This window comes from Toxorhynchites rutilus, chromosome 1, assembly GCF_029784135.1.
Source record: "Toxorhynchites rutilus septentrionalis strain SRP chromosome 1, ASM2978413v1, whole genome shotgun sequence".
NCBI lineage: Eukaryota > Metazoa > Arthropoda > Insecta > Diptera > Culicidae > Toxorhynchites > Toxorhynchites rutilus.
The window spans coordinates 132,277,334-132,298,732 of record NC_073744.1 but is presented as its reverse complement, the minus strand read 5'-3'; the positions used below and the strand labels follow the sequence as shown (position 1 = coordinate 132,298,732).

Sequence of the window (21,399 nt, the reverse complement as noted above, 5' to 3'; positions counted from 1 at the left end):
TATAATGTATTTCTAGAGAATATTTTGGTTGGTAAAAATAACGGGTATACTTCAAGAGAGTTTGTATGTTATCGTTCAGATCTGTCAAATTGATCTAAATGACGATTTTCACAGCGAAACATACATATGCGTACCTCTTATTTTCGAATTCTTTTTAGTTTAAATTTTCTTCTTACATATAAAGATATGTATAGTCAATATTTTTCGAATTTTTCCAATCATCTCAAATATTTTCCAAAATATTCCACCATTATAATTTGGGTCAAGACAAACTTACAAAATATATGGATGACGTAGATCTGATTAGCCGTTCTCTCGTGATGATGAGTTATACGTACGTGGGAAAAACTCTCTTTTATACATAGGGTTGGGAAAAAAAGTCGTATTTCTGATCGAAATTTGACGCTATATTTAACATACTTAAAATTATCCAATTTAAGTCAAATATGCGCCGTTTTGTTCGCAAACTTGTTGCCATTTAGAAGGCAACTTCATTAATCTGTTCGCAGCAAAAATAGTTATTAATGTTAACATTATTTCATAAAAACGTGACCTGTTTTCTGATTTGGCACCCTTAATGAAAGACGTAGATCTACGTCAAAAACTCAGACAGCGAGTTTTCGCAAGCCTCTTTTGAGGCCAACTTAGTATCACCAAGAGCGTTTTGCATGTACCGGAAGAGATGATAATCACTTGGAGCCAGGTCCGGACTATACGGTGGGTGCAATAGGACATCCCATCCGAGCTCCCGTAGCTTCTGGCGGGTCATGAAAGATGTGTGAGGCCGAACGTTGTCCTGGTGGAAAACAACACCATTCCTATTGATCATTTCTGGCCGCTTCTGGTCAATCGCCTGCTTCAAGCGGTCAAGCGGCTCACAGTAGAGAACCGAGTTGAGGGTCTGGCCATAGTTGAGCAGCTCATAGTGGATGATTCCCTTCCAATCCCACCAAACACACAGCAAAACCTTCCTGGCCGTCAATTCGGGCTTGGCGATGATTTGGGCCGGCTCACCGCGCTTCGACCACGAATTTTTTCGCTTTAGGTTGTCGTACGTGATCCACTTTTCATCACCAGTCACCATCTTCTTCAAAAATGGATCGAGTTCGTTCCGTTTCAGCAGTGAATCGCAGGCGTTGATTCGGTCTAAAAGATTTTTTGCGTCAACTCGTGTGGCACCCATACATCCAGCTCTTTTTGGAATCCAATCTTCTGCAAGGGGTTCCAAATGGTTTTATGGTCTATACCCAGTTCCTGGCCAATCGAGCGAGTGCTCACATGTCGGTCTACTTGGATGATTTCAACGATTTTATCGGTTTCCACGACGATTGACCTACCAGTACGGGGTGTATCTTCGACAGCCCCTACACCAGAACGAAATCGATCAAACCAACGCTGTGCTGTGCGAATCGTTACAGTATCGGGTCCATAAACTACACGAATTTTTTCGGCCGCCTTCGTTGCAGTTTTACCTCGCAGGTAGTGAAAACGTATAATATAACGAATTTCTTGCTTGGTGGACTCCATCTTTGACGCGCTATAACTTGAGACTGAAAAGGACAATCACAACATTGTCAAAACGACACTTGTAGCACAGATTGTCTTCTTTAAATAGCCTAAATAGCCTTTAAATATGACCTGATGCGATAAGTGCAACACAAGATATGTTTAAGTGTTGCCATATATTGACAATATACGACATTTCTTTTTCCCCAGCCCAATATAAAGATAAGTGAACATTACTGACGAGAGAAAGACGAATCATTTCGGAGCCCGAAAATGATGAAAAGACTTTATTAGCAGAACTCGAAAACTGTATTTTAATGTCATTATAGAATCGAAGAAGGCGACTTTCGGCTCATTGAGAATGGCCCTAAATGGCCGGAAATGGCATGAAATCACACAATACCACATGCCACATGCCACATGCAATATTCTACATGCCACATGACAAATTTAATAAACATAATGTCAACTTTTTGATAGCCTTCGATGATGTCAAATTAGTGATAGAGAAGATTGAGCGATCTTGGATCGATAGTTAGAAGATCGTTCTTTTCCTTTTCGATTTTTTGAATCTATTCTTTCTACTCCAAAAAAGTCGCGAAAATAAAACTTTTCTTTTCGATATATACGATCCTTTGATCGTAACGAAAAAGATGTAAATTTGTTTTCCAGTGAACATTGATTTTAATCTCACCAAAAACCACTTGATAAATTTCATGAACATTGGATTGAAAGGGATTGTCAATCTAGTGGTCGTAAACTTAGGAGGAGCAGTTTTGAAAGTTTGGTCATTACACAACAAGAACTTAACTACTAGAACTGGGACTACTACCCAAAATTTCGATTAGTTGCCAGACGCATGACATGATTTAATTCAACGGGATTTTTGTCAGTGGAGTTCTGGATGAATATCAGTTGATGAATAATAATTTTCAATTAATTTGCCCTGATAAATACATTTTTTTCTGGGTTTTCAAGTTTTTTTTGACCATCATTCTGAGAATCAAAATGAAATGTTTGAAAAAAAGGCACTTATACAGAACTTGTACAGCAAGGATCGAATCTTTGGTACCGATTTTATCAGTGAATCGATCCCTGCGCCGTTTAGAGCATCGATTCATCAAGATCGATCTTTTTCAAAAGATCGCCTAATCCTAGTACAGCAGAAACGAAAGAAGTGCCTAGCACATTAGGATCGACGCCAGTAAGATCTTGATCACGACATACTGGTACGATACGGAGAACCAGACGGAAAAACGGAAGAAGAGAGAAGAGAAGGAAAAAGTGGTGCAGGAGAAGAAAACCCCTAGGCCCCGAAGCGAGCGAAATCAAAGGGGATGCCCTGATAGTCGAGGTGAAAGGAGGAGTGACTTATGCATCACTCCTACGGAAACTGCGAGACGATCCGGAGTTGAAGGAACTGGGAGCGAATGTGGTGAAAACCAGGCGCACCCAGAAAGGAGAGATGCTCTTCGAGCTTAAGAAGGATTCGGCGGGAAGTCACTACAGATGAGGAGTTGAAGCGTGAATTACTGGCACAGCGCGAACTGGACGATATTCCAATGACGATCCGAATGAGGAAGGCATACGGTGGCAGGCAGACTGCGTTGATACGGCTTTCGACGGTAACAGCCAACAGAATGGTACAAACGACCAAAATGAAAGTCGGCTGATCGGTGTGCCCGCTGAAGGTTGTGCCTCGGGTAATCAAACGGATGGAGAGATGCTTCAAGTGTATGGGCTTCGTACATCAGGCAAGAAACTGCACCGGCCCCGACAGATCTGACTTGTGTAGGAAAAAGGAGAAAGGAGAAAGAGCATGTTGCGAGAGACTGCACGAAGCAACCGAGTTGCCTGTTCTGCGAATCGGAGAACGGTAGCGACCATACGACAAGTGACTTCGAGTGTCCCCTCGTACAAGCAGGCGTTGGCAGATTCGCAGTGATGGAGGTAATCCAGATAAACCTCAACCGTTGTAACACAGCTCAGCAACTGTTGTGGCCGTCAACAATAGAAACAATATGAGATGATGCAATCATAGCTGAACCGTATCGAGTACCTCGCGATACAGGCATCTGGGTGACGGACAGATCAGAGATGGCTGTAATACAGGTGATGGACAGATATCCTATTCAGGGGATAGTTTGAGGCTCACATGAAGGCTTCGTAATCACCAAAAATAATGGAATCTTCATGTGCAGTTACTATGCATCCTCGAGATAGAAGAGCAGTTTCACCAGATGCTAGACGCAATGACTGCAGAATTAATTGATATGAACCCGATCGTCATTGGAGGTGACTTCAACGCTTGAGCGTTGGAGTGGGGAAGTAGATATACCAACGTAAGAGGGTTCAGTCTACTGGATGCTCTCGCAAAGCTGGAAGTGACATCCGGAAAACAGCGAGAGTAGCATCACTCTTGAAGTGGCAGCAGGAATGGGACACGGCGGAGAAAGGCAGGTGGACGTATGGGCTCATACCGGTACTATCGACCTGGCTGAACAGGAAGCACGGGGAGGTGAATTTTCATCTGACACAGTTCCTGTCTGGACATGGCTGCTTCAGGCAATATTTGCACCGGTTCGGGCACGCAACGTCGCCACTCTGTCCGGAGTGTGAAGATGTGGAGGAAACACCAGAACACGTGTTATTTGTGTGTCCCAGGTTCACCGCAAGACGCGAGGGGCTGCCTGCCCTTCATGCCGGAACATAGTGGAGAAAATGTGTCGCGACGAGGGCACCTGGAACGCTGTGAACAGTGTAATCATACACATCATGTCCGAGCTACAGCGGAAGTGGAGGGCCGACCAGCGTAGTAATAACCCCTGACCATAGAAGAGGAACAAATGCGAGGGCTGTTGCAAAGTGTAGTACCCCACGAGAGTCGTTGTGACGGAGTGCGCGTTATGTTGGAGGGCACTGCCTAATCGGCGCTCCGTTGGGAAGAGAAATCCTGCGAGTGTGGCTGTGACGGGGCGCGCGTCAAGTTTGAGGGCGCTTTCTAATCGGTTCACGTCTCGACAGGTGAGAAACCCCGCGAGGGTGACTGTGACGGGTTGTGCGTCAAGCTGGAGGGCAATTCCTAATCGGTACACGTCTCGACGGGTAAGCGGAATCTGGAGAGCAGGGTCAAGAAAATGCTGGCAATGCCTGTTGGTGGATTGAGAGAGGAACATTGCGAGGGTCGTTTCGGCGGAGCGAGAGCCTAGGAGAGCATCATCAAATCGGTGGGTACCCCACGAGAGTTGCTGTGACGGAGTGCGCGTTATGTTGGAGGGCACTGCCTAATCGGCGCTCCGTTGGGAAGAGAAATCCTGCGAGGGTGGCTGTGACGGGGCGCGCGTCAAGTTTGAGGGCGCTTTCTAATCGGTTCACGTCTCGACAGGTGAGAAACCCCGCGAGGGTGACTGTGACGGGTTGCGCGTCAAGCTGGAGGGCAATTCCTAATCGGTACACGTCTCGACGGGTAAGCGGAATCTGGAGAGCAGGGTGAAGAAAATGCTGGCAATGCCTGTTGGTGGATTGAGAGAGGAACATTGCGAGGGTCGTTTCGGCGGAGCGAGAGCCTAGGAGAGCATCATCAAATCGGTGGGTACCCCACGAGAGTTGATGTGACGGAGTGCGCGTTATGTTGGAGGGCACTGCCTAATCGGCGCTCCGTTGGGAAGAGAAATCCTGCGAGGGTGGCTGTGACGGGGCGCGCGTCAAGTTGGAGGGCGCTTCCTAATCGGTTCACGTCTCGACAGGTGAGAAACCCCGCGAGGGTGACTGTGACGGGTTGCGCGTCAAGTTGGAGGGCAATTCCTAATCGGTACACTTCTCGACGGGTAAAAGGAAGCCTGTGCAGCGGATGTGCGTGGCGGAGTACAACGGAAGCGTAAATGAGATGTATAGAGAAAAAGGGAAGGATCAACGCTAGTTAGCGTTGAAAACTCGTGAAGTGCATGAGCACAGCCGCCCCCTGAAGTAGTCGCCTAGATGTGGTCCCGGGGGGAATGAGGGCTTGATTTTTGTGGGTGCGATCCCCACTCGACGTCTGGGTTATCCCTTCCCAGATAAGGCTGGAAGAGCGTTCCTCACCTCTATAAAAAAAAAAAGCTGGAAGTGACACTACTCAATGGAGGTATCACCAGCGCCTTCCGGAAAGATGGCTGATCTATCATCGATGTCACTTTTTGCAGTCAGTCGTTGATGGCAAACACGGAGTGGAAAGTGTGCGAATCGTATACACATAGAGACCACCAGGCGATCCGGTATAGAATCGATCAACGAAGCCACGTGACAGTACAACAGCAACAATTGGTGAGCGGAAGTGGAAGACGAATGCTTTCGACAAGGACCTTTTCGTTGAAGCATTTCGTCTAGATGCGACACTACCATGCCGAGGAAATTAGACCCTAAAAATAAACGACGCCCAGCTTACTGGTGGAACGAAACACTCCGCAGACTTCGCGCTAGTTGTCTTCGAGCCAGAGGAAGGGTCCAGCGAGCAAGTAATACTGCTGACAGAGAAAAGCGTAGTACGGTGTATCGAGCAGCTAGAGCCTCAAAACGGGAAATTAGTCAGAGAAAATCGAACTGTTTTAAGGAGCTATGCCAAAATGCAGACGCCAACCCATGGGGCGATGCTTATCATGTGGTGATGGCGAGGATCAGAGGTCCAGTGACGCCCGTCGAAACGTGTCCCGAGAAACTGAAAGCCATTGTGGAGGGATTATTCCCGAGGCATGATCCAACAACTTGGCCACCCACGTCGTACGAAGAGGATGCTGCTGAACTTACACGAGTCCCCAACGAGCAACTGGTAGCAGTGGCGAAAAGACTGCAGGCGAAGAAAACGCCCGGCCCCGACGGAATCCCCAATGTGGCCTTGAAAGTGGCGATACAGACGTTCCCGGACATTTTCAGGACAGTGCTACAGAAATGTCTGGAGTATGGTCACTTTCCCTAAAAAATGTTGCTGCCGAAACCAGGAAAGCCCCCGGGTTTCAACATCATATAGGCCTATATGCCTGTTGGATACGCTCGGAAAACTCTTGGAGTGGATTATCCGGCTGACGAAGTGTACGGAGAGTGACCATGGTCTGTCGAAAATACAGTTTGGTTTCCGGAAAGGCAGGTCCACGGTTGGTGTCATTCGGACGGTGATCGGAAAGGCTAAGAAGTCATCAAAACAGAAGCGCTGGGACGACCGACACTGCGCGGTAGTAACGATCGACGTGAGGAATGCGTTTAATAGCGCTAAATGGGACACCATCGCCGAGTTCCTGCACCGTGTGGAGGTTCCTGGTGAAGAATTTTAGGCAGCTATTCTCAGGACCGATGAAGATAACGGCCGGAGTACCACAAGGCTCTATCCTGGGTCCAACGCTCTGGAACGCTATGTACAACGGAGTGCTGACATTGAAGCTTCCCAAAGGCGTGGATATTGTGGACCATCATCACAGTAGAGAACGGGAGGCAAGCAGCGAAACTGCGGATTGCTCATAACAAAACGGAAGTGCTGTTGGTGAGTGACTGCAAAGCCATGCAGCGGTCGGAAATGACAGTTGAAGACACGTGATAATTTCGAAGCGTCTGTTGAAGTACTTGCGAGTTATGATCGACGACCGGCTGAATTTCAACAATCACATCGACTATGCCTGTAGGAAAGCGGGGAAGTCCAGCAGGCAATATCTACATCGATTCGGGCACGCAAGGTTGCCAGACTGTCCGGAGTGTGGGGATGTGGAGGAAACACCGGACCACGTAGTATACGCATGTCCCAGGTTCACCAAAAAGCGCGAGGGGCTGTCTGTCCTTCATGTCGGGAATATCGTGGAGGGAATGTGTCGTGACGAGGACACTTTTAATGCAGTGAACAGCGTAATCGTACACATAACAGTTACAGCGGAAGTGATGGGCCGACCAGCGTGCTGACAACGTCTGACTGTTTGTGGTGAACATCTGCGAGGACTGCTCTATGGTACCTCACTGAATGTACCCCACAAGAGTAGCTGAGACGGAGTGCGCGTCATGATGGGGAGCACTATGACGTTGGGAATCCGTTGGGAAGAGCAGGAAACCCCCGAAGTAGCGCCTATATGTGGTCCCGGGGGAATGAGGCTACAAGTAGAGGATTTGGATTTAGTGGGTGGTGAGCCCCACGCGACGGCTGAGTTCACCCGCCCCAGATAGGGCTGGTAGAGCGTTCCTGTCTCTTGAACAAAACACACAAACAAAGGCACGTGCTCGCTTAACTTATCGCTTTACATTCGCTGATATTCATCCCAAATTTGTTCTAATATATGCCAAAATTATGTGAAAAAGATAACCGTGTGTAGTCCAAAAATTCGTTTATTTCGTTTACAAACTACAGTTGTTTAACCCTTTCAATACGGCAGTGTGCTCTGCCGGTGTGCTACCGCTGTACGGAGCACTTCGCCGAAAAGTATGCACATCGCGCTGGTGTGATCGATTGGGCAGTATGACTCTCATGTCGTCTAAAGGCGACGCTCGTAACGAAAGGGTTAAGTATCACTACCTGAGCATTCGTATAGAAAATGGAAAAAGAAAAATATCGTATTTTGATTAAACATTGTTTTTAGATGGAAAAGCTCCTGAACAATCGTTGACGAAATGTTCTACTTCTACTTCTGCTCCTTCTAAAGGGTGTGTCATATCAAATTGCATCACGGAAAAAACGCTGTAGAAATTCGCCCAGTAGCGTAATTTTAGACAGTAAAATAAAAACTATTAAACAACTTTTGGCATTTTCTTTTATTCATACTTCGAGCCCAAGCCCGTATGCTCGCACCTTCTTCTTTACCCCGTCCATAAGGTTCTGTACAACGTCAGGTTGTAGTTTTTTTTGAACAGAAATCCATTTTCTCTTGAAGTCAGCCTCCGATTTGACAACTTTTGGGTTCTTCCGGAGGGCCTGCTTCATAATCGCCCAATATTTCTCTATTGGGCGAAGCTCCGGCGCGTTGGGCGGGTTCATTTCCTTTGGCACGAAGGTGACCCCGTTGGCTTCGTACCACTCCAACACTTCCTTTGAATAGTGGCACGAAGCGAGATCCGACCAGAAGATGGTCGTGCCCTCGTGCTGCTTCAATAGTGGTAGTGAGCGCTTCTGTAGGCACTCCTTAAGGTAAACCTGCTCGTTTACCGTGCCGGTCATCACGAAGGGGGTGCTCCGCTTTTTTTTGTACTTTTTGGCAAACCTGGATAGTTTCTGCTTGCGAATCTCCTCCGGAACGCTGAATTTGTCCTCTGCGGAGAAGAACAACAGGCCCGGCAGCTGACGAAAGTCCGCTTTGACGTAGGTTTCGTTGTCCATTACCAGGCAATGTGGCTTCGTCAGCATTTCGGTGTACAGCTTCCGGGCTCGCGTCTTCCCCACCATGTTTTGCCTTTCGTCGCGGTTAGGAGCCTTCTGAATCTTGTATGTATGCAGGCCCTCCCGCTGCTTGGTCCGCTGGACGAATGAACTTGACAAATTCAGCTTATTGGCGACATCCCGGACCGAACTTCTCGGATCACGTCTAAACTGCTTAACTACGCGCTTGTGATCTTTTTCACTGACGGAGCATCCATTTTTGCCGTTCTTCACCTTCCGGTCGATGGTTAGGTTCTCGAAGTATCGTTTTAGTACTCTGCTGACCGTGAATTGGACGATTCCCAGCATCTTACCGATGTCCCGATGTGACAACTCCGGATTCTCGAAATGAGTGCGCAGGATTATTTCAAGACGCTCTTTTTCGTTCGACGACATTTTTCCAAATTTACGAAAAATTGACAGTGAAGCATGGCCAACGTGATCTATACACTCTTATCTGATTATAAGCGAAAGCCTATCTGATATAATTCCTAAAAATTATATTTCTACAGCGTTTTTTCCGTGATGCAATTTGATGTGACACACCCTTTAGAACCACAGTTTATCTGTAGTTTAGTGAATTTAAAATGGGCCGTACAAGCACTGCAGATGCACCACCAGTAGCACGTTTTGTGACAATGAATGAAACGTGGATCCATTTCCACACTCCTGAGTCCAGTAGGCAGTCTGCAGAGCGGTTGATAAGCCACGAAAGCCGGCCAAAGACCAACGGTCGGCTGGGTAGGTTTTAGTCTCCGTTCTTTGGGATGCGCATGACATAATCTTCATCGATTAGGGAGAAGAAAGGAGAAACAATAACTGGATAGTGTTATGTAGCGTTATTAAACACACAAACTGAAATGGCCCCATATGGCGAAGAAAAAAAGCCAAGTTGGACCAATTACGATTCCAATTGGTCGCTTACTCACCTTATTCTTAACCTGGCTCTCAGCGACTACTATATGTTCTCAAACCTCAAGCGGTGGCTCCAGAGAAAAAGATTCACATCGAATGAGGAAGTCATCGCAGAAACTGAAGCGTATTTCGAAGACTTAGACGTTTCATACTACAGAAAGGGAATCGAAATGTTGGAAACTCGCTATACCAAGTGTATTGCCCTCGGAGGAAACTATGTCGAGGAATTAATACAGATTTGCCCAAAACCCGATTGTCTTCATTAAAAATCCCGGGCGTTTTCAGTAATGTAGTAAGTACTATGTTTTACAGCTTTATCCTTTACCAAATTTTATAATTTTTCAAATGAATGCAACATAATCGATCTAAGTAGCATACTTTTTTTTAAATTAGAGTCAGTTTAAAGCAAACAGTTCAATATCTCTGTCATAGTTGAGATTTGCCCATATGCGTTTTTTCATCGAATATGAACCACTATTACATCAAATCTAATTAACCTATACTCTGTATACATCATTCGCACTGCGCTCGTACATCTCCGGAAAAAGAGTGATTCTCTAGTTATATAACGTAGTATACAAGCTAGGGTGGCAATGGATGTATGGAAAAAAATTCATCATCGAATTTCAAAAACCGACCATGTGCGATTTGTTTATTGGCCCGAAAAAATGACATGTGCAAAATTTTAGCTCAATTGGACAAGATTTAGGGGTGCCTCAAAGCTCTCGAAGTTTAGATTTTTTGATCCTCGAAAATATTCCAAGGGGGGGAGTAAAGGAAGTTTGGAAAATCGAAATTTTTGTCCCGATGCTGAATGATTTAAAAATGCATAAAACGTCGAGATCTGGTGTAATTTCAAAAAAAAAATTTTTGTCCGAAAATCGACCTTCTGAGCACCCCTAAATCTTGTCCGATTGAGCTAACATTTTTGCACAGGTCATTTTTTCGGACCAAGAACCGAAAATGTACATGGTCGGTTCTTTAAATTTGATGATTATTTTTTTCCATACCTTCATTTATCACTCAGGCTCACAAGTCCTAAAAAATCGATTTTCGGCCAAATTTTTTTTCCGAGATAACGCCAGATCTCGACGTTTTATGCATTTTTAGGTCATTTGGTATCGAAAAAAAAAATCAATTTTTTCGATTTGCTTGATTTTCGAGAATCAAAAAATCAAAACATTGAGCGCTTTGTGGCAACCCTAAATCATGTCCGATTGAGCTGAAACTTTGCATAGGTAATTTTTTTGGGCCAATAATCAAAATGTACCTGGTCGGTTTTGAAATTTGACATGACGATTCTCGCTGCCACCCTAATATAAGCTAATTGACTAGATATAGTCGATGATATTTTGATCACCGAATTACAATAAAATAACAATTCGCTGTCAGAAGTGGGATTCGAACCCACGCCTTCAGAGAAGACTACGACCTGAACGTAGCGCCTTAGACCGCTCGGCCATCCTGACTCTTAAAATTCGCCCCTTGCATACTGCTACTATTTTCTAAAAATTCTCATAAATTCCTTCTGTTTGTTCAAGTTTTTTTTTGAAATAAAAATATTGATTTCGTGAATTTTGGAGAATATTTTTTAAAAAAGTGACAAAACACAAATAAAATTATTGCTACTTTGGGAACCATCATCATCGAGCAGGTCCTGTGGCGCAATGGATAACGCGTCTGACTACGGATCAGAAGATTCCAGGTTCGACTCCTGGCAGGATCGATTTTTGTATTCTTTTTCATTTACGTAATTTCCGATACATTCATGTTCTTTCTGTTCATCAGTGAGATTGGAAACGCACTTAACGAAGTGCTTTAAAATCATATAACATCACATCACATTCTATGAGTTTAATTTTGTTAACAAATTGTTAAAAATTGACTACGGATTTTATCGGGAATTGGGAATGAAACACTTTCGCAACATAAAAGATATTAAAGAACATTACAAATATACAAAGAAACATTACAAAATGGGGAACACTACATAAAGACACTACAGAGATACCATGGACTTCTTGTATATCCTGGCGCCCACCGAACTCCGGTCGGTCAAGTCCAACACGTTTCCTAATCTAACTAAGGCAAAATCAACACTGAGTGTAGCACTAATTTACATTTCGGAACATCTCATCATCATCATCACCGCAGTCGCCATCAACAACAAACGCCTCCGCCAGGAAAAGTAAGAATAATCAAAGTGGCAAAGACAAACGGGGGACGTGGGTTGCATTTGAGACGCCGCCAAAGTGAATTAACAGCCAAAGGGTTGATACCTCTCACCGAAATTATACTCATTTTTTCATCTATTTCGCACAGTTCTTGAAGTTCCTGCTATACGTGTGCGCTTGCAACGGTGCCATAACGCAACGCAACAACAGCAGCAACAAAAAAGTCGCAAAGTTTCCTTCCGGAAATCTAATTATCCGAAATAAATTAAAGAAAAACATCTTGCGAGCAGATTCTGGCGCGGCCTCACACCTCTTCCCAAACGCGCAGAGTGCGGAACATTTTTCGGTGTTTTGTTTTGGTTTTGACGCTCAGAACAACATACAATCGAAGAGCCGATGAGCTGTGCATAAATTAAGCAAGGAAATACGGTTTATGGGCACACATATCTGTGCGCCTAGGTGACCTTTCCTGTTCGTGTTCGGAGGATTAAGTGCCCCCCGGAGGTCCGAACGTTGGCAGTAATTAATACGCACATATGTTGGGCACATTCTACTGCAGAATTTACATTTTTCGCTCTGCTTTGCTGGCCTTTGGTTGCCTTAGTGATGCAGGATAAGGAGATAGATCTGTTCGATTAACCCTTTTCCGTACAACATCGAGTCTCACTCGTGGTGTCTTGCATAACATAGGGCGCTAGAACGCTCAGCAGAGTAGTGAGCTCACTTGATGTGTGGCGTATTATATAATACGGGAAGGGGTTAAAACATCAGCTATGATGTGATGACTCAAGTTAAATGTGAAATTTTGCTGTGAGGGGTATTCGAGTGCAATTTGAAGTGTTGTGAATATCGACATTATTTTCGCATGACAAAATTACAGAAAAATAATTTCGAAAAATAATCTAGTGGACCGATCTGGCTGAAATTGGTATGTAAAAATGTAAAAACCATCTTTTTATCAGATGGTTATATTGAGTTTTTCTGAATAGTGACAGATCTCTTTTATGTTCTAAGTTGACACTTTGAGATATTGGGTTTAATTACCATTCAGTCAAGGATCTTCCCGGGTTGGAAATTTTCTTGAAATGCCTCGAAAAAAGCTTTGGACTTGAAGAAGTTGAGTTGAGAACCATTGTTTTTACAGTTTTCGCCTATTTAGAATGTTCGAATAATATTAGGTTTACAGTGCGGACTGGATTATATACAGTTTTTTGATTTCTTTTCACTGTATAGAATCGAATCCTGTATATAATCGAGTCAAAAAAAATTTTTTTTATTTGTTTTTTTTTTGCATGTATTTCTTGTTTTTTCGAAAATAAAAGCGGAATTTGATTTTTAATTCATCCCCTTAAAGTCAGAAAACACCTTTCTCACATAAAAAAAAATTATCCAGATTCTCTCAAGAGGTGATAGTGTAGCATACTAACTAACCTCAATTCCAATTAAACACAAAACATCCTGACCCTCATTCTTTCTCATCCTCAATTCCGCATTCTTACTTATTTCCCATAACCACTTTTCCGCATACCATATCTAACAACATTTACATTCGTCAGCAACTTTTGACCAACTAATCAACCCCCAAACCAACTAATTTCATAACATCGGCTGAATGCTATTATGGCACGCCAAACTTCCCTGTATACGACCTCAAACAACTAACAACAATAACATACCGCCCCGCTCGACGCTTGTTGAAGACAACAATAATGATAATAAATAAACATGTAATAATATGCGAACTTAGCTCGTAAGTTAGTTGGTAAGAGAAATACACTCTTGTGACAGACATCGACAAGTACACATCTCTTTTTTTAAATGTACCGAAATGTATCATGGTCACCGCGATTTACGATCCTGCATCACTGTGATAGTTTACATATACGTCAATAGACGATCATATTTGATGAAAAAAATCCTTCTACGCATATGTTCGAGTTTCAACAATGACAGAGTTATAGAACTTTTTTTTTCGGACTCTGTTCCTCAAACTGGCTCTACATAAAAAAATACGCAACGGAAGACGATTCTGATGCTTTCATTCGAAAGACGAGAAAAGTAAGTATAAGATACAATAGTGGAACATCTAAATTAGTGGATTTTAATAACATTTTGGAAGTGAAAAACTTAAAAGTAAATAATTTTTAATGTGTTATTATTAATTTTATCCTAAGCATATATATATATATATATATAACACTAGATTGTTTCTATCAATTGAATTGAAGTTCTTTAACAGCTTTACAATTTGTTCTTTGACGCCCAACTTCTAATTTGGCTGCTATATTGACATAAACAATTCCTGGTGAAAATTCAAACAAAATCTTCAAAAATCACGATTTTTACCCCACTGTACATGTAATAGACACTTAAATTTCACCTTGACGTTAAAAAGTTACATTTCTTCTCGAAATAAGCCATATTTGAAATATAAAAAAAAATCCAAACTGTATATAATCGAGTCCAAAATTGTACATAAACGAGTCTGTATATAATCGAGTCCGACTTGTACCGGTGAGTTTCTTCAGTTTTAAAACAGATGGCGTAACTTGATTATTATTCCAGTGAATCAAATTTCCAGACATTCGTTGGAAAGCTACTGTCATTTCGCGTCTTTTTCAGTATATGTCAAAACGTTGAAGCGTAAACAACATAGTTTTTTGCCCCTTCGAATATGTCGAATTTCGTACCTATTGAGAATCGAGGAAGTAATCGTGAGCAGGACACTGGTTTCTGACAGCTTTATTTTTGATGAGCTTCAAAACTATAATTTAACATTGTATGATACTAATGTTCTTTAAAGTTAAGTACTGCTAATAACTTACAATTCAGTGGATATAGTAGATATGCTCCGAATTACTCCTCTCTTATTCGCATCTATCGAATGCCAGTTATGGTTCTAACAATTAACAAAAGTGTTTCGCAAGTCTTTTCTCAGCATACCGTTTGAAAGATTGCTCTCGGAGTTGACGTGCTTTTGCGAAATTTGTGTCGGCCTCCTCTGATCGATAAGGATCTTTCGTCAAGGTTGTTGTTTTCTCGGCTGCTGTGGCAACATTCTCCCCCCGGTGGAACACGGATTTGTATTCGGTTCCATCTACATCTGTCACATCTAGGAGCGCTAGCTTGGAGACAGGAGCATCTAACACATCGTTGGTGGTTTGAACAATCGCTTGGCCGATCGATCCTTTTGATCATTGGCTGTCAACAATTCTAATACGCGTTCATCCGTTACGTCTTAAGTCTTCAACAATTAGAACAACATCTCCATTTTCCAGGTTTTTACTGAACTAAACCACTTGGTTGTCTTCGTTATAGTGAGTAAGTATTGTCAAACCCATCGTTTTCAAAATACGGTAAGACGAGCCTGTATTCCTGATTCTGAGCCTGATAATCTTTAATTTTTCGTTAGATGTTCTCTCTCAATGTTAGGTCCTTCGCCAGACGTCTCTCCAAACATTGCAGCCGTTTATATGCCATCGGGTAACTTTCAGGAAACTTGAATTTGTCAAACTTCCACAATAGGCCCGATTCGTACCAATCCTTCACGCGTGCAGTTGTCTGCTTCATGATGCACAAAACCCGTTTATACACTTCTGACGCTAGGCTGGTAACTGATTTGACGCCAGTTTCTTTGTATGAAAAATATTTCTTGATTGCCTTGGTGAACTCCGACTCTCTTCCTTATTCGCAAACGTCGTAATTTCGTGGTTAATATTCTGTGCTTCCTTGACCGTCCTATATACACCAGCCTAGCCGTGTTTTTGTCGCAGTCGGACTTCCTTCTGCTCCTTCCTAAACCTTGAGTGGAACGATCAGCCGCAAGTTGTCTACTCCTATTAAAAGCTACCGAATAGCGTTCCGATAACTTCTAATCATCAGGCCCTTTAGATGCTTGTGACACTTGATCAGTTTTCTATCGATGCTTCCTGCATTGGCAAAATCAACGATTCAATGATACCAACTTTTCTCATCTTGAACAGTTTACTCTTTTCTGCGTCGAAGATTTCGAATTTAACACATTCGGAGCTCGGTTCTTCATGGGTGACATTACTAATCTACTTCAGACACAGGGGTTAAACACATCCTGTAATTCCAGATTCAGCCGTCAAACTTTTCGAAGCCTTCGTCTAATAAAAACTCAAAACTTCAACAGGCTTCCACAATGTAGGGTTACAGGAAAATGCGGAAAAATAGGAAAAGTATAATGGATTTGGGGATGTGGTGTTGCACGTTGTTAGGCTTTCCAAGCATTGTTGTCCCTCTAGTTCGTAAATGAATGGAGAAGACGATGATGGCGTGCTTGACACCCATCAACTTCGCACCATTGAATATTACGGCATGCTCGACGGCCATGTCGGGAAAGACATGTTCGGCACAATTTTAGATCTTGAAGCTTTTTCCAACGTTCGGCAACTGAAAGTGTTAGAAAAACTTTGCAATCTCTTACACGGTGACCTTCCCTTTGGCATATAGCACATTTGGTTGGTTTCGTCGTTTCGTCTTCTGAAGTAGCAGGACTGCACTCGTTTACCGGGTCATTTCCTGCAATCTCGGAATGCACTAGGTGCCTATCATGCATTTTCAAACGGTCTAACTTAGTGGCTGGCTCGTGAATTTGCACTGATGAGACACTACAAGCATCGTGTACAATCTCCTCCATGAAATCGCCAAACGTTCTCAAGTTCACAACATCCTGATGTCTGCGGTAACTCGCCCACTGCATTTTGTAATCAGTCGGAAGCTTAGTGACTAAATCTTTTAACAATGTTGGATTCGCCAAATGTTCCGGAAGTCCTGCAGCTATGATATGATCGCAGAGAGCTTGGACCATCATTCCAAATTCGATTAACGTTTCCAGCCGGTCAGATCGTGGCGATGGTTTTATCGATAAGAGATTCGATTAGCAATTCCGCACGGCCATAACGCATTCTCAGCGCTTCGATTACTTGTGGAACTGACGCTGGTAAAATCAATCTGCTCCGCACTGACTCCCATGTAGCACCCTTTAGGCAACGCTGAAGGCGAATCATGTTTTCGCCGTCACTGTAACCACATGCTTCGGTAGTGTACTTGTAGTTACTGATGAATACTGGCCAATCCGCTGGATTCCCGGAAAATGTAGGCAATTCACGTGGAAGAGCTTGTCTAGCTGCCAATTGTTGTGGTGTTGGTTCTCGAATCAATATACCTCCTGAAGCTGGCGGTTGTACTGGACTCGGAATTCTTCGAATTTTTTCGCCATCAGATTCATGGTGATGGACTTCGAGTGGTTGACGAGATGTCTTTCCATGCGTACCTTGCGAGGCTTCGATTGGAACTTCCACAGAGGGTGGAAATATTCGTTGAATTTCTCTTGCGTGACACTTCTGCGGGAATTCCGATTCAAGAGGGGACTCCCCCCAGTTTCGAAGATGATCACGTTCACATACTGTAGTCAGAACGTTTAGTGGCTGAAGTGATACAATTTCCGGCGGGAGGTTCTGCTTCTGCCGAATGGCGTAGTTTTCCAGCTGCTTAAATGCGCGATTGCGGCCTCGGTGCGCTGTATTTCGCGTCAGTTCTGCATTGTTGTTGCAATAACGGATTGATGGAAAAGTTCCTCTCTAAGTTCAAAGGAATGTTCTTTAGAGACGGTGGGTTTCCTGTCTCATTCCGTATTGTTTCGGTTTTAGAATTAGCACCCTTGGAATGGTATGGATTACTTTCCGACTTAACACCTGGTGATGGTGACCCTAACTGCGTAGCGATTTGTAATCTGCATAATTCCACTAGATTTTGTAATTCAGATATTTGCTTGAAAATGGTCCGTGATCCCAGCTGGTTTTCTCGGAGCTGATTTAGAAGTTCCTCCATGTTCACCGATTCACAGAAACAATCCTTTTTCATATACTTCCTCGGATGAGTTTTGGGTGGCGAGTATACTCCTTGCACTCTTTTTCCCCATACTGCACCTCCATCACCTTGATCACTGACAACATCGGAAACAGCTTTGATTTCTGTTGTCGTCCCTTGCGGAGCTACCTCTTCCAATTGTGTATCGATTTGGGACCTATATGCTCCTTTCTGCACTCGTTCCACCGACTCGTTGCTGCTAGTTCGCGTTCGGATACTGCGAAGTTCATCTTCCTCTTCAAGAAAAGATTGCTCCAGTAACTGGTATTTGGCTGCCAAATATTGCTTTTCCAATTCCAGAGCCTTTCTATCTAGCTCGTGCTGCTCCGTAAGTCGCTGTAATTGGAGCTCGACTCTAGCCTTGCGGGTGGATGAGGTGGTTGACACTGAGACCGATTCCGTGGGAATGTGGAGTCATTTCGCGCACTCCCAATCGCGGTTCTCTACTAAACTGCTTACACCTGCACATGAGATGTGCCATATCCTGTTACACTTAGAGCAGCATACAAAATCATTGGCCGAAACCTGACGATCACAGCACACGCAGGAATGGGAGATTTTGTAGTTCATTCCTTTGGAGGACTGCGAACGCTTATCCATGTTGAATTTTTTGAAGAATATTGAGAATCGAGGAAGTAATCGTGAGCAGGACACTGATTTCTGACAGCTTTATTTTTGATGAGCTTCAAAACTATAATTTAACATTGTATGATACTAATGTTCTTTAAAGTTAAGTACTGCTAATAACTTACAATTCAGTGGATATAGTAGATATGCTCCGAATTACTCCTCTCTTATTAGCATCTATCGAATGCCAGTTATGGTTCTAACAATTAACAAAAGTGTTTCGCAAGTCTTTTCTCAGCATACCGTTTGAAAGATTGCTCTCGGAGTTGACGTGCTTTTGCGAAATTTGTGTCGGCCTCCTCTGATCGAAAAGGATCTTTCGTCAAGGTTATTGTTTTCTCGGCTGCTGTGGCAACAGTACCAACGAGAGTGTTTTTGCGGGGAGTGTTACTTCATTACTTCAATATGAAGTTTATGGTGACCATGCTCCAACTGAGCGAACTTGTCAGACGTGGTGTGCACTGTTTAAAAGTGGTAATTTTGACTTGGAAGACGAAGAACGTTCCGGACCGCCGATAAAGTTCGAAGCTGAAGAATTGGAGGCTTTACTCGATCAAGATCCGTCACAAGCGCGACAAGAACTGCATATACACTTGGAGTAGCTCAACAAACCATATCCGATAGTTCAAAAGCAATGGGAATGATCCGAAAGATAGGACATTGGGTGCCGTATGAATTGAAGCCACGAGACGTTGACCGTCGTTTTTTCACGTGCGAACAACTGCTCCAACGAATCGTTACTGGCGAAGAAAAGTGAGTCCATTACGACAATACTGAACGTTGGGCAACGTATGAATACCCCGTCCATGCATCAACTTCGAGGGCTGCGCGGAATATTCATGGCCAGGATGATATGCTGTCTATTTGATGGGACCAGCTGGGTGTGGTGTACTATGAGCTGCTAAAACCGAAAGAAACATTACGGGGGACCACTACCGACAACAATTGATGCGTTTGAGCCGTGCACTGAAGGAAATACGGCCACAATAAAAAGACACGATAAAGTTATTTTTTAGCACGACAATGCTCGGCCGCATGTCGCGAAACCGGTCAAAACATACTTGGAAACGCTGAAATGGGAGGTCCTTTCCCATCCGCCGTATTCTCCAGACATTGCTCCGTCCGATTACTAACTTTTTCGATCGATGCAACATGGCCTGGTTGAACAGCGCTTCTCCAATTTTGATGAAGTCAAAAATTGGATCGATTCGTGGTTAGCCGACAAACCGGCCGATTATTTCCACAAAGAGATCCGTGAATTGCCAGAAAGATGGGAAAAAGTTGTGGATTGCCAGAAAGCTATGGGCAATACTTTGAATATTGAATTTGTAACCATTTTTTAAATTTGTAAGCATTTTTGCAGAATTTGCATTAAGCATTAATTTTTGAAAAAAAAACGAAGAAACTTACCGGTACTCGTATTATAAATTCATGCCTATAACAGAGTCAGTTTTTTTGTTTTATAATGCTGGTCTCGTCCTGTTCGACCTGTTCAAATCTTTGTTGGGGTATGAGGTGGGTCATCATCATCATCGAAATGGATTATCTAAATTGTTACGTAGCGATTTTCGGGAATACGGAAAGCTGCCAAAATCGTGGCCATTCGAAAAAACGGCTGTTTTTTTTCAACAAAAGTCACTATTTCAAAAATCATGAAAAAACAGCTGATCCGGAAAACGTTGTTCTGTTATATAAATTATTTTTAGCTTGTTATATAAAAAACTAATGTATCGTAAGTGTGTTTGTATGTTTCAACGATCTATAAAATTAATCGAAAGTGAGTGAATGAAACGATTTGAACGAGAGTGTGTTTGATGTTTATGTTGCCGGAAATGACGGAGCGCATTGTCATTTGATAAACCAGTGCGATATAACATGACTCTTGGGTTCTATTTAGAAGAAAAATCTCACATCGTTATATCGTAGAGGAGCAATTCTGAAGAAACTGTGCAATCAAGCAATTCGTGTCGAATCTTCCCGAACCCGAGTATGATGACGATCCATTCTTTGATGAAGATGAAAATAATGTTTGGGGATGGAACCTATGACCTACAAAAAAAAATCATTTGCTTAATTTAATGTAAGTAAAAATTATAAAATATATAAATTGTGGAATGTAAAAAAAATTAAAAAATTACACGAACTGATCGCAATTCATAAGCGTGGCAAGGTTGCCACATTTGCACAACTCAATTGGACTTGAATCTGAATTTGCCCAACTCAGTTGGACTTGAATTCAATCTAACGTATTACTGAAATGCTACCCAATCGGGTAACTCGGAATCGAACGGATTTCAGAATACGGGTGAGTAGTCGATCAGTAGACGGATATGGAATTTCTGAGGAAGTTATACTATCGATTTCCTAAGGGCGCATTTTTTCCACTAAACAAACTAAAAATGAATAATCCTCGCGTTTGCCTTTTAACCGAATATATTCAGCAACGTGTGGGACCGAATGTGTGTAATGTTAGAATGAAGCTTATTGAAGATTTAATTTTTTTTGTTTTACTTGTACTGTAATGTCAATGAATTCCTACCCAATTCCACCAGTCACAGGGTACGTCTTCCTTCGAGTAAAGATCGGCTTTGGGGTTAGCTAATTATTATGGTATAAAAGTTAGGCACATATTTGTACCAGAAGAATTTTGGTAGGGATTCTAGTAGGTTTATTATGGATATTTTTTTTCTGATAAAATGAAAAGCAGCAAAATCAGGAAAAATCAGGATCATTCTAGAAAAATCGGGGAAAATTGAGTGTCTGTCAGGATATCAGGGAACGTGACAAAAAGTTTGGAAAACCTGAAAAATCATGAAGGTTGGCATCTCTGGCCACCACTGATATAGTTTTCAAATGTCCTCCATTATCTACTTTTGACAAAATACAAAATCAACAATGCGAACGTGTGATTGAATCGTACAC

General features: G+C 42.9%; 2 non-coding genes across 2 annotated transcripts; one reads left to right on the top strand and one right to left on the bottom strand.

Annotated features, from left to right (window-relative positions):
- Positions 1–11,167: 11,167 nt before the first annotated feature.
- Trnal-cag (transfer RNA leucine (anticodon CAG)) lies at positions 11,168–11,250 on the bottom strand. The gene has a single exon. It is a non-coding gene; the product is annotated as a tRNA-Leu (tRNA).
- A 184-nt stretch (positions 11,251–11,434) lies between these two features.
- Trnar-acg (transfer RNA arginine (anticodon ACG)) lies at positions 11,435–11,507 on the top strand. The gene has a single exon. It is a non-coding gene; the product is annotated as a tRNA-Arg (tRNA).
- Positions 11,508–21,399: the final 9,892 nt, after the last annotated feature.